The following is an 11,431-nucleotide window of genomic DNA, read 5'->3' on the forward strand; positions in this document are numbered from 1 at the left end:
TGCACGATGTTGTATGTATGGTTCATTTAGAGGAGTTTCAGGTAAAATCATTCGTGCCATATTCGGATCACATCCTTTTACCCTTCTGTTAAAACATTCGAGTGCACCAGGTGTTCACACCACCCATCGGTTAAAAACATTTGGGTGCACCTAGTGTTCACACCACCCTTTGGTTAAAAACATTTGGGTGCACCCGGTGTTCACACCACCCTTCGGTTAAAAATATTTAGGTACGCCCGGTGTTCACACCACCCGTCGGTTAAAAACATTCGGGCGCACCTGGTGTTCACACCACTCTTCCTCCTCTCACGTGAGACGTGTTAGGATTGCAAATCGGTTAAAAACATTTGGGTGTACCCAATGTTCACACCACTCTTCCTCCTCTCACATGAGACGCGTTAGGATTTCAAATCGGTTAAAAACATTCGGGTGCACCCAGTGTTCACACCACTCTTCCTCCTCTCGCGTGAGACGCGTTAGGATTTCAAATCAATTAAAAACATTCGGGTGCACCCCGGTGTTCATACCACTTTTCCTCCTCTCGCGTGAGACACGTTTGGATTGCAAATTAGTTAAAAACATTCGGGTCCGCTCGGTGTTCACACCACCTCTCCTCTTATCGCATAAGACGCATTAGGATTGTTTGCATCGGTTAAAAACATTCGGGTTCACACTACCCTTTCCTCTTCACGCGTCCAACGCATTAGGATCTCGGTTAAGACCTCGGGTGTGCCCGACGGTTACATCGCCCTTTGCCTTTTCTTCCCGACGCGTAGTTAAGCTTTAATTTCCTTACATCCTTTCTGCATGAAATGGGGTTTGGCTCGTGATTCCCACACGGGGCGTGTTTATTTACTTACTTCTTTTCATGATTGCAATTGTTGTGCCTTGTTTCAATTTGTTTAACTGTGCCATTTTCTTTGCATTGCATTTGCATTCAAATGTTTCATTCACAGCCTTATTGCATGATCATAAGTTATGTTCTTGCATTTTGCATATTATTTGCATTTTGTCCTAGAACTACGCTGGTTTGATTCCTTGCAAAGGGATACGTAGGCATCCTACGAGCGCAACTATTTATTTTTGTTTTCATTATTTGTCTAAGTCTTACGGCCTTGTCAAAATAGGTCGTCTCTGGGCTTTGACATTCACTCATGTCATTTGATGACTCCGAGTTTTGTCAAAGAAGGGCAACTATAGACACCCCATTTTTTACAGCCCTTACAATTTGGACATCTTTGCAAGTACACCCAATGATGAGTCTGTTTGCTCACTAAGTGCTCGAAGTCCTCAGCGGAACGCCAAAGCTTTGAGCCTTTCAAACCCTACACCCTTGTTGCCTCATTTTTGGGCCATGCCTTGGTCTTTCCAACCTGCAACCTTTGGTGGCCTGCCGGCCATCCCTAAAGGCTGCCGGCCATCACTTTTGGTTTTCTGGCCACTGATGTGGCTTGCCGGCCACCACTGATGGCTGGCTGACCACCACTAGTGGTCGGTCGACCACCAGTGTTTTATGCAAATATTTTATGCCAGCTATGCCAACTGTTTGCACAGATGCATGCATCTGTCCACACGTGAAGGGCTGGATCTCCATGTAGAAATTTCATATTTTCTATATATAGAGACCCCCTCTCTCATGTTTGGGGGTTAGAAAATTTTAGTCTCAAAAATTTTTCTCTCTCTACAATTCTCTCTCTTTACAAATTCTCTACACTTTTGCCTATTTACACTACACTATTGCCTATACTTCCTTAACCAAATCCTCTCACCTTTGAGCTAAGGTTTCTTGAGGCCTTCTTGGAGCTCTTGAAGTTGGTTTTGGCTTGAATTGTGGCCTAGAGTCATCCTTTGCTTCAAGAGGTATAAATACTTGCTTTATTAGCTTGCTTTGCATACTTGTTTTTCTATCCCTTTTCCACTGTTTTGGGCTGTTTTTGAGCTATAAAAAACTTTATTTTTGTGGGCTGAAATTGGTGTTTTTGGCCATTTAAGGTTAGGGGGTGGTTCACCTCTCTTCATTCCCTGTTTATAAAGCCATTTCACCCTTGTTTCCCATTTTCAGACCACCTTTTTTTTGGGCCTTTAAACACTAATTTTCAGAGTATTTTTAGTGGTAAAAATTAGGTTTTGAAGTCCAAATTTGGAGGGGTTAGCTTCCCCTCTTTGTGTCTTGTTTGCTAGTCTAGTTGGTGCCATGCTTTAGCTTATTTTTCTAGCCTTTTGTAGCCTTATTCCAGCATATTTTAGGCTCTATTTTAGAATGTTTTAACTCTGTTTTTGGGTTGGTTATTGCATTTGAGTCTTATATTGCATAGTTCTAGTGTAATAATCCTCACAAGCTTGGTGTTTTAGGCCTTTAGACACCACTTGTTTGAGTTGATCGCAGGTTTTTAGTGCTTTTCACACTTAGTTTCAGCAAGCATAATCTCTGCAACCTCCTTCCTTTCTTGGCTTTTAATTTTGCTTTGAAAATGGTTTCAAGTCATTTGCTTGCCTAAGTGTGCAATTGAGGTTTCATACTTAATGGTTTAATCCCTTAGGGGGTCCATTACCAACGGTATGATACTTCTTTCATACCTAAAGCAACTTGTGTTTTGAACCCTCTTTCCATTAGAGGACTTTAATTCACCTTTGGACTTAATTTGATTAAAGGATTGTTGGTAAGTTAAAATGAGTAACTAAAACTTGGGACTAAAAGTGAGCAAAAATAAGAATTTGGTTGTGTTTTGATGTGTTCAATCGTACGTTAATTGAGCACATGAAACTTGGACCATTTCATACTTGTTAGTGATGAAATGATCCAAGTTTCCAAGGTCACCTTCTTCCCTTGATCTTTCATGAAAGGAAGGAGGTTTGTGTCTTGTTATTGCATTTATTGAGCTTGCACATCTTGAGCAGCAAGCCATCATGCAATGAAATTGCTTGAGTTGGTGGTTGTGGCTTAAGTTCACAACTCTTTGGAATTGTTCATGAAAAGGAGGGGTGAATTGTGCAAACAATCCTTGAAAATACCCTGTATATGCTATGTTTGTCCTCTGTTGCAGCAAGATGAACTAGTGCATCAGTGGCCGGCAAGTGACCGGTGGACCACCATCCATGGCCGGCAGATGGCCGGTAATATTCACTAGTGGCCGGTTGGCCACTGATGCAAATCTCAGCAGAGTGTCGATAAGGTGGAGGAAAGTTGTTCTGGGAGTGTTCAATTGTGCAAACAGAGGCTTTCGAGAGCAAAACAGAGGTCTTTTCGGGTGGAAATTGAGCATGCACATGCACATCTTTCATTTCCCGAGGCAGAGTAGCTAATTGGCTTAATTTAATTACTTAGTTTAATTGTTAGTTGCAATTGTTTTGTAATTATTTAATTAGTTAGTTAGCTAATTAGTTCATTTGTTGTTGTAATAATTAGTTAATTAGTTTAACTATTTATTCATTTTTGTTTGTAATAATTAGCTTAATTAGCTTAGCTTAGTTATTCATTCGGACTCTCTTTTGTGAGAGCAAAATGATGTAATAATGTGTATGTCTTCCAACCCAATGTCTTTCTCCTTTTTATTTTCCTGCTTTTGATGGTTAGATTAGGGACACGTTTCAATTAGCATACCTTATACTTGCATTAATTCATCTTGTATTGCATGCACCGAGGCTCGGCGCATCATTCAAACTACATTGTCATTTCAATATTTCTTTGAATACGTGCTTAGACCACAAGCTATTTAAATGAATCTATATAACATATTAGTAGCTGAGCCTATTGATTGCATTATTGCATGTGTTGCATTAGACATTTGGCATAGTTAGGAATCATGCATTTTTCCTAACTCTTTTGTTTTATCTTAGCTTGGATTACTAGGTGAGTTTTTGGTACTTTAACATACTTGCATGAGTGTGAGTGATTGCCATGACTAGCATGCTTGCCATGAGGCTAAGTGCTTACTTGATAAACTGCTTGAATGCTTGTGGATGAAGGCTTATTGCTTGAATTGGAATAATTCAATGAATGTACGTTTTTAAGCCCACTTTATTGAGTGGCAAAGTCGCAAACTTTAAGCCCACTTGAGGTGGCAAAATCAAACAATTTTGCAAAAACAAACATGAAATTGAATTGTTCCAATTCAGGAAAACTAGTCTATACCTTGTGTGCGTGCATCACATAGTAATGCTAGCCTAATATATTGGAACAAGAGCATATAATGTTGATAAAAATCATATCATGATTAGTAGAGGATGATCTTTGATTGGGCAAGCGGGGGTGCTCAATTCATGACCTTTCCCTCTCATACCTATGTTCTCGAGCCGAGGCAACTTTGGTGATGACCGACACGTAGCCTTTGGCACGAGTCATGGGTTTCCTAAATTTTTTCAAAATAAAATATTTAGGTGGCAACTCTGTATCTGGCAAAGTAGTCCAATTTTGGCATTTTTGATTCAAAATCAATTTTCCAAATGATTTTTCGGATTTGGACTCTTTGGTGTTTATCAATTTCACATTGTACTTGTGAGATTAGATTCAGAACCGTGGGAGTCTGAACTGTAGGACTTTCTTTCAAACCTCTGAAAGGGGGCGCGAAAAAGTAGAGCTACAGTCACACTCATTGATTCTAAATCCATTGGACAACATAGCACTGTCAAACTTCTCATGTCATTGCTTAGGAGCTTGCTTCAAACCATATAATGACTTGACTAGCTTACAGACTTTCTTATTTTGCACTGGAACTGAAAACCCCTTGGGTTGCTCCATGTAGATTTCTTCATCTAAATCTCTATTTAAGAAAGCTATCTTTACGCCCATTTGATGTATCTCCATACCACGTAAAGCGACTATTGCAATCACCATACAAATGGATGTAATCCTTGTCACAGGTAAATATGTATTAAAGTAATACAGGCCTTCTCGCTGCTTGTATACTTTGACAACTAGCCTGGCTTTATACTTATCAATTGATCCATCCACTTTCGTCTTTTTTTCAAAAGATCCACTTACTTCCCAAGGCCTTACTTCCTGGGGTAAGACTAACCAACTCCCAAGTATGGTTTTGTAAGATGAAGTCAATTTCACTCTTAATTGCTTCTTTCCATAAGGGACTTTCAGGTAAAGTCACGGCTTCATGAAAAGTTCAAGGTTCTCCCTTTAACATGTAAGTCGAGAAGTTCGGGCCAAAGGACTTGGCAGTCCTAGTCCTCTTACTCCTTTTTGGCTCATCTACTTCCTCATCTTGATCATCTTTTGGATTATCTACTTGATCTTCAAGTTCTTTCTCAAAACTTTGATTCTCTCCTCGGGTTCAGCAAGGAAATACGTCTTCAAAAAAGGACACATTCCTTGACTCTATTATGGTATTCTTGTGCATATCTAAAATATCAGACTTGTGCACAAGAAACTTATATGCACTACTATTCTGTGTATAACCAATGAATATACAATCCATGATTTTTAGACCTATCCTAACCTGCTTGGGTGTAGGTACTGCCACTTTTGCAAGACATCCCCACATTTGTAGGAAATTATAAGAAGGCTTACGGCCTTTCCATAATTCATATAGAGTCTTATCTACTTTCTTCCGAGAGATTCTATTTTGAATGTAATTCGTGGAGAGAATCGCTTCTCGCCACAAGTTATGTGGTAACCCATAACTTATTAACATTGCATTCATCATTTCTTTTAACATTCTATTTTTACACTTAGCAAAACCATTTGACTGAGGGGAGTAAGGCTCTATGGTTTGGTGAATAATCCCAAATTGAGCACAAATCTCAACAAACGGGGATTTATACTCACCACCACGATCACTTCTTATAGCCTTGATCTTTCAGCTTAGTTGTTTATCAACTTCATTCTTGAAAAGAATAAATTTATTAATCTCCTTATCTTTGCTTTTAAGCAAATACACATAACAGTATTTAGTACAATCATCAACAAAAGTGATAAAGTACTTGTTCCCACCACGTGATTGTACGAATTTCAAGTCACACACATCACTATGCACTAAATCCGAAGGCTCGGTATTTCTTTCAACAGAATAAGAAGAAGTCCTTGTCAATTTTTCTTTTACACAAGTTTCACACTTGTGATTTGGATTAATCTTAAAAGATGGTATGTGATGTAACTTGATCAATCTACACAAAGAGTCAAAATTTACATGATCCACTCTACCATGCCATAAGTTAGGGGACTCAAGCATATAAGCAGAAGAAGAAGATTTCTCCTTAATTTTAAGGACAAGAGTCATTACATTGAGCTTAAACATACTGCCCGACATATATCCCTTCCCCACATAAACCTCGCTCTTAGTCAACACGACCTTATCCGGCTCAAACACCATGTAGAAGCCATGCTTACTTAAGAGTGACCTCGAGACAAGGTTCTTACAAATGTCCAGCACAAATAGGACATCGTTCAAAGTCAGCTCTTTTGCTGAAGTCATCTTCAGGACCACCTTGCCTTCACCCTCAAGAGTTGAGGTTGCAAAACTCCCCATGAACAACTTCTCGCAGTTTGAAGCCGGTTCGAAAGTTGTGAACATCTTCTTCTTTGCACAGATGTGGCCAGTGGCCCCAATGTCCACCCACCATTATTTCAGGTTAGACCCCACCATGTTCACTTCGGAGACGACAGCTGCCAAATACATGTCGTCCACATCTTGTGATAGATCATGTGAGCCCAACTTTTGTTCTGTGGAGGGTACTTGTTGTAAGGCTTCTTCTTTTTTCGACAGTTAACTGCCCGATGCTCATCACTTCCATAGTTGAAGCACTTTTCATTGAACCTATAAGTAGGTTCCTGCGGTTTGTAGACTTGCCTCTTAAAGACTCCACCTCTAGCCCCCAACTTGGAGCTTTTGTTTGTCGATGGCTTTTTCTTCACCCCGGAGGACTGGGCATGCTCAACCACGTTTTCTTTCACAGTGGAGGTACTCTGTCCTTTCTTTATGTTGTCTTTCTCAATACAGAGCCTGACAACGAGCTCTTCGACTATCACCTCCTTTCGCTTGCGCTTCAAGTAGTTCTTGAAGTCTTTTCAGCCGTTAGGCAACTTCTCAATCAGTGCAGCTACCTAGAATGATTCACTTAGGAGCATTCCCTCTACCTGAATCTCATGTAGAATTACTTTGAACTCTTTATAGACACCCATTTTTGACCGCCCTTGCGACTTGGATGTCATCACTTGCACACCCAATGATGAATGCATATGCTTGTCAGGTGCCTGATGTCCTCAGTAGAATGCCATAGACTTTGAGCCATCAAACCTTGCACACCTGTTGCCTTGTTTTGGACCAAAACCCTAACTTTTCAAACCTAGAACACCTGGAGGCCTGCCGGCCAACCTATGGGCTGCCGGCCACTGTTCTTGGCTGCTGGCCACTAATGTGGCCTGTCGGCCAGGGATAGTGGCCAGTCGGCCACCAAGGTGTTTTGTAGATACTTTGCGACAGTTGTGCCAGCTGTTTGTACAAATGCATGCATCTGCTCCCATGTGTAGGGATGGATGTTTCTAAGGGAGTTGATGTTTTCTATATATAGAGGACCTCCCCTCTTGCTTAGAGGGTTAGAAAAATTTTGGAGCAAAATTTTGTCTCTCTCTACAATTCTCTCTCTCTCTCTCTCTCTCTCTCTCTCTCTCTAGCAAATTTTTACACTTTAGCCTATATACTCTTCACCTTTGCCTATACACTCTTAACCAAACCTCTCCATCTTTGAGCTGAGGTACCTTTGAGCCTTATTTGAGCTCTTGAGGGTGTGTTTGTCTTGATTTATTGCTTAGAATTGGTTCCCCTCTTCAAGATGTAGAAAGTTTTGCCTCTTTACTTGCTTTCTTTACTCTTTTCCTTACTGTGTTTCAACTATTTTGGGCAGTAAAAAAAACTCTATATTTTTGGGCTGAAACTTGGGTTTTATGGCCAACAAAGGTTGAGGGGTGGCTTACTCGTCTTTGTAACTTGCTTTCAAGGCTTTTTCCCCTTGTGTTTCCCACCTTTACACCAAATTTTTTTGAGCTTTTAAACGCTGATTTTCAGAGTATTTTCAGTGGCTAAAATCATGTTTTGAAGTCCAAAATTGGAGGAGTTAGTCTCCCCTCCTTGTGTCTTGCTTGTTAGCCTAGCTTACACCTTGTTTTAGTTTATTGTTCTAGTTATTTTTGTCTTCATTCCAGCATGTTTTAGGACTTGTTTTAGACTATTTTTGGACTATTTTTGGTTGATCATTGCATTTGAGTTTTGTTTTTGCATGCTTGTAGTGTAATTGTCCTCATGAGCTTGGTGTTTTAGGCATTAGACACCAACTTATTTGAGTTGATAGTATTTATTTATGCTTTTCTCACTCATTTTCAACACTAATAATCTCTACAACCTCCCTCATTTCTTGACTTTTGTTTTGCTTTGAGAGTTGTTTCAAGCCTCTTGTTCTTTTAAACATGAGATTGAGGTTGTCATGCTTAATGGTGTAATCCCTTTTAGGGGTTCATTATCAACGGCATGACATATCTTTCATGTCTGAAGTTAACTCTTGGTTTGGTACTTCACTCCATTAGAGGACTTAAATTCATTCTTGGACTTAATGGATTAAAGGATGGATGATAATTAAAATTGAGTAACTAAAACTTGGAAGTTAAAATGGTGCAAGATAATAATTGGTTAAGTGTTCAATAGGACATTAATTGAATACATGGAAGCTTGAAGCATTTCATACTCATTAGTGATGAAATGATTCAAGTGTCCAAGGTCACCACTTCCCTTGATCAATTCATGAAAGGGAGGAGGTATGAGTCTTATTTTGTTGCATTTATTGAACTTACACACTTTGGTTTAGAAGCCATCATGCAATGAAATTACTTGAGTTGGTGGTTTGTGGCTTAAGTTTACTTTTGCACTGAGCTATCTGATGACAAGGAGGGGTGAATTATACAAACAACCCTTGAGAATACCCTTTGCATGCTCTGTTTGTCCTCTATTGTAGCAAGATGAACCTATGCAGCAGTGGCCAATAGGCCACCACCAATGGATGGCAGGCCATCACTATTGGCCGGCCAGCCACCAATGCAAAATTCAGCAATGTATTTTTTGGACAGAGCAGAGTTATTCTGGAAGTGGGCAATAGTGTAAGTGTTCTACTGTGCAACAGAGGCTCTCTGGAAGCAAAATAATAGGCTTTTTCGGGTGAAAGCTGCATTCATGCATGAGCTGTCCATCGATCCTCGGGATCCGTGTTGTAATAATGTTAGTTTCAGACTTAATTAGTGGTTATGTAATTAATTAATTAGAATAGCTAATTCGTTTCGTGTTGTAATTATTTTAATTAGCTAGAATAGTTAGTTAATTAATTCATATGTTGTTATAATAATTAGTTAAGTAGCTTAGCTAGTTTATTCATTTCATTTTGTAATAGTTAAGTAATTAGCACAGCTTAGCTAGTTAGTTTATTCGGACCCTCCTTCATGAGGGCGCAATGTTGTAATAATGTTTATGTCTTCCAACCCCATGTCTTTCTCCCTTTTATTTACCAACTTATGATGGTTAGATTAGGAGCATCATGTTTCATTTAGCATACTTATGTTTGCATCCATTGCATGCATCGAGGCTCGGTTCATCATGTAAACTTGCATTGTTAGTTTAAATACATTCTTGAATATGTGCTTAGACCGCATGCTATCAAAATTATTCATATGCCATATTAGTAGCCGAGCCTAGTAATTGCATATCGCATGTGTTGCATTAGTCATCTTGCATTAGTTAGGATCATGCATATTTTCTAACTCTTTTGTTTATTTCGGCTTGGAGTACTAGGTGAGCCTTTTACTTGCTTTAGCATATCGCATGAGTATGATTGTTGCCATATCTAGTATGTCTGTCATGAGGCTAATTACTTAATTGATAAAACTGCTTGAATGCCTATGGATGAATGCTAGTTGTTTGAATTGGAATAATTCGATCAAAGTGTATTTAAGCCCACTTTTTCAAGTGGCAAATTCAAACTCTTTTCAAATAACCGACATGAGATCGAAATGTTCCAATTTTTGCAAATTAGTCTATACTTGTGTACGCATCACATAGTAATTTAGCTAATAATTGGAACAAGAGCATATAATGTAAATAGGAATCACATCATGATTAGTAGAGGCCGATTGTTGATCAGGCGAGCGGGGTTGCTTAATTCATGACCTTCCCCTCTCGTACCTAAGTTCCCGAGCCAAAACAACTTTGGTGATGACGGACATGTGGCCTTTGGCACGAGTCTTGGGTTTCTTAAATTTCCCAAAAGAATTTAGGTGGCGACTCTATATCTGCCAAAGCAGTCCATTTTTGGCAATTTGATTCAAAATCGATTTTTCAAAAAGATTTGCTGGATTTAGACTCTTTGGTGTTTTATCTATTTCACATTGCACTCGTAAGATCAAATTCAGAACCGTGGGAGTCCGATACTATAGGGCATATTCGTCTTCCAAAAAAGGGCACGAAAAAGTCAGTCTACAACTTCTGGCGATTCTACTGGGGACTTAGATAACTTGACTTGGACTTTATGATGTGAGTTTTTATCTACACTTATATGTTTCTTTGCATTGCATTTGCATTGGTGCGCTTAAGTCACTGTGTTTGCCAACTGCTATTCCTGAACGGTTTGCCGGAGGCCTGCCTAAAAGCTTACCAAAAGGCTGACCGGTCGTGGGCTCTGCCATGTTGGGAACACAAACCCTGGATCTGGACTACCGCTGTACCATTTCATCCTCCTTTCATTTCTCGGTGTTAGGTGTGAGAGGTACATTAGGTAGTCTTGCTGAGAAACCCTTTTTGACCATTCAGCCTAGTTGCATATCGAAAGCCATAGAGACTGTTCCAAACTAGGACAAAATGCTTACCCGAATACAAGATTGCGTAAAACCGCTTTGTTTGAATAGTGAACCCTAGTTCCTGACGAAACTAGGATGGGGTAACCCTACCCCAGCATAGGGATGTTTTGGTTCTCTTTAACCGGTATGTGCTTTACAGTGAAACTGTTTAGAACGTGCATGTCAGTTATACAACGGTATCTATTTTGGGGGCAGAATTTAGTGTTGAGTGTAGTTCTGTAGATTTGATTACATCTATGTTGGTAACATCTTAGCTGAGGTGTTGTGCGATTTTTGATTACTGCTTTCTTTTTGCTTTATTTCTTTTGCTAGGTAGTATAACACCATTGCTTCAGAAAGTTCGGATATCCCCCAAGTGCTCTAGACCCGTGTCAGAAGGCTTTGCAAAGCCGAGGATCTTGTCCGAGGACAACCAGTGTTTATCTCACTCCCAGCGGTTATAAGATGGAGAAGAGTCAGGCAGACTTCACCAGTGCAGTTCTTACAGCAGTCACCCCTCAGTTCATCAATATCCAATCAGGATCAAGGACAATCTTCTGCTTCTAGTCCAGCACGAGATCATTCACCCATTCCAATGACCTAGTACCCATC

This window comes from Camellia sinensis, chromosome 7 (assembly GCF_055761805.1).
Source record: "Camellia sinensis isolate YWXY chromosome 7, ASM5576180v1, whole genome shotgun sequence".
Lineage (NCBI taxonomy): Eukaryota > Viridiplantae > Streptophyta > Magnoliopsida > Ericales > Theaceae > Camellia > Camellia sinensis.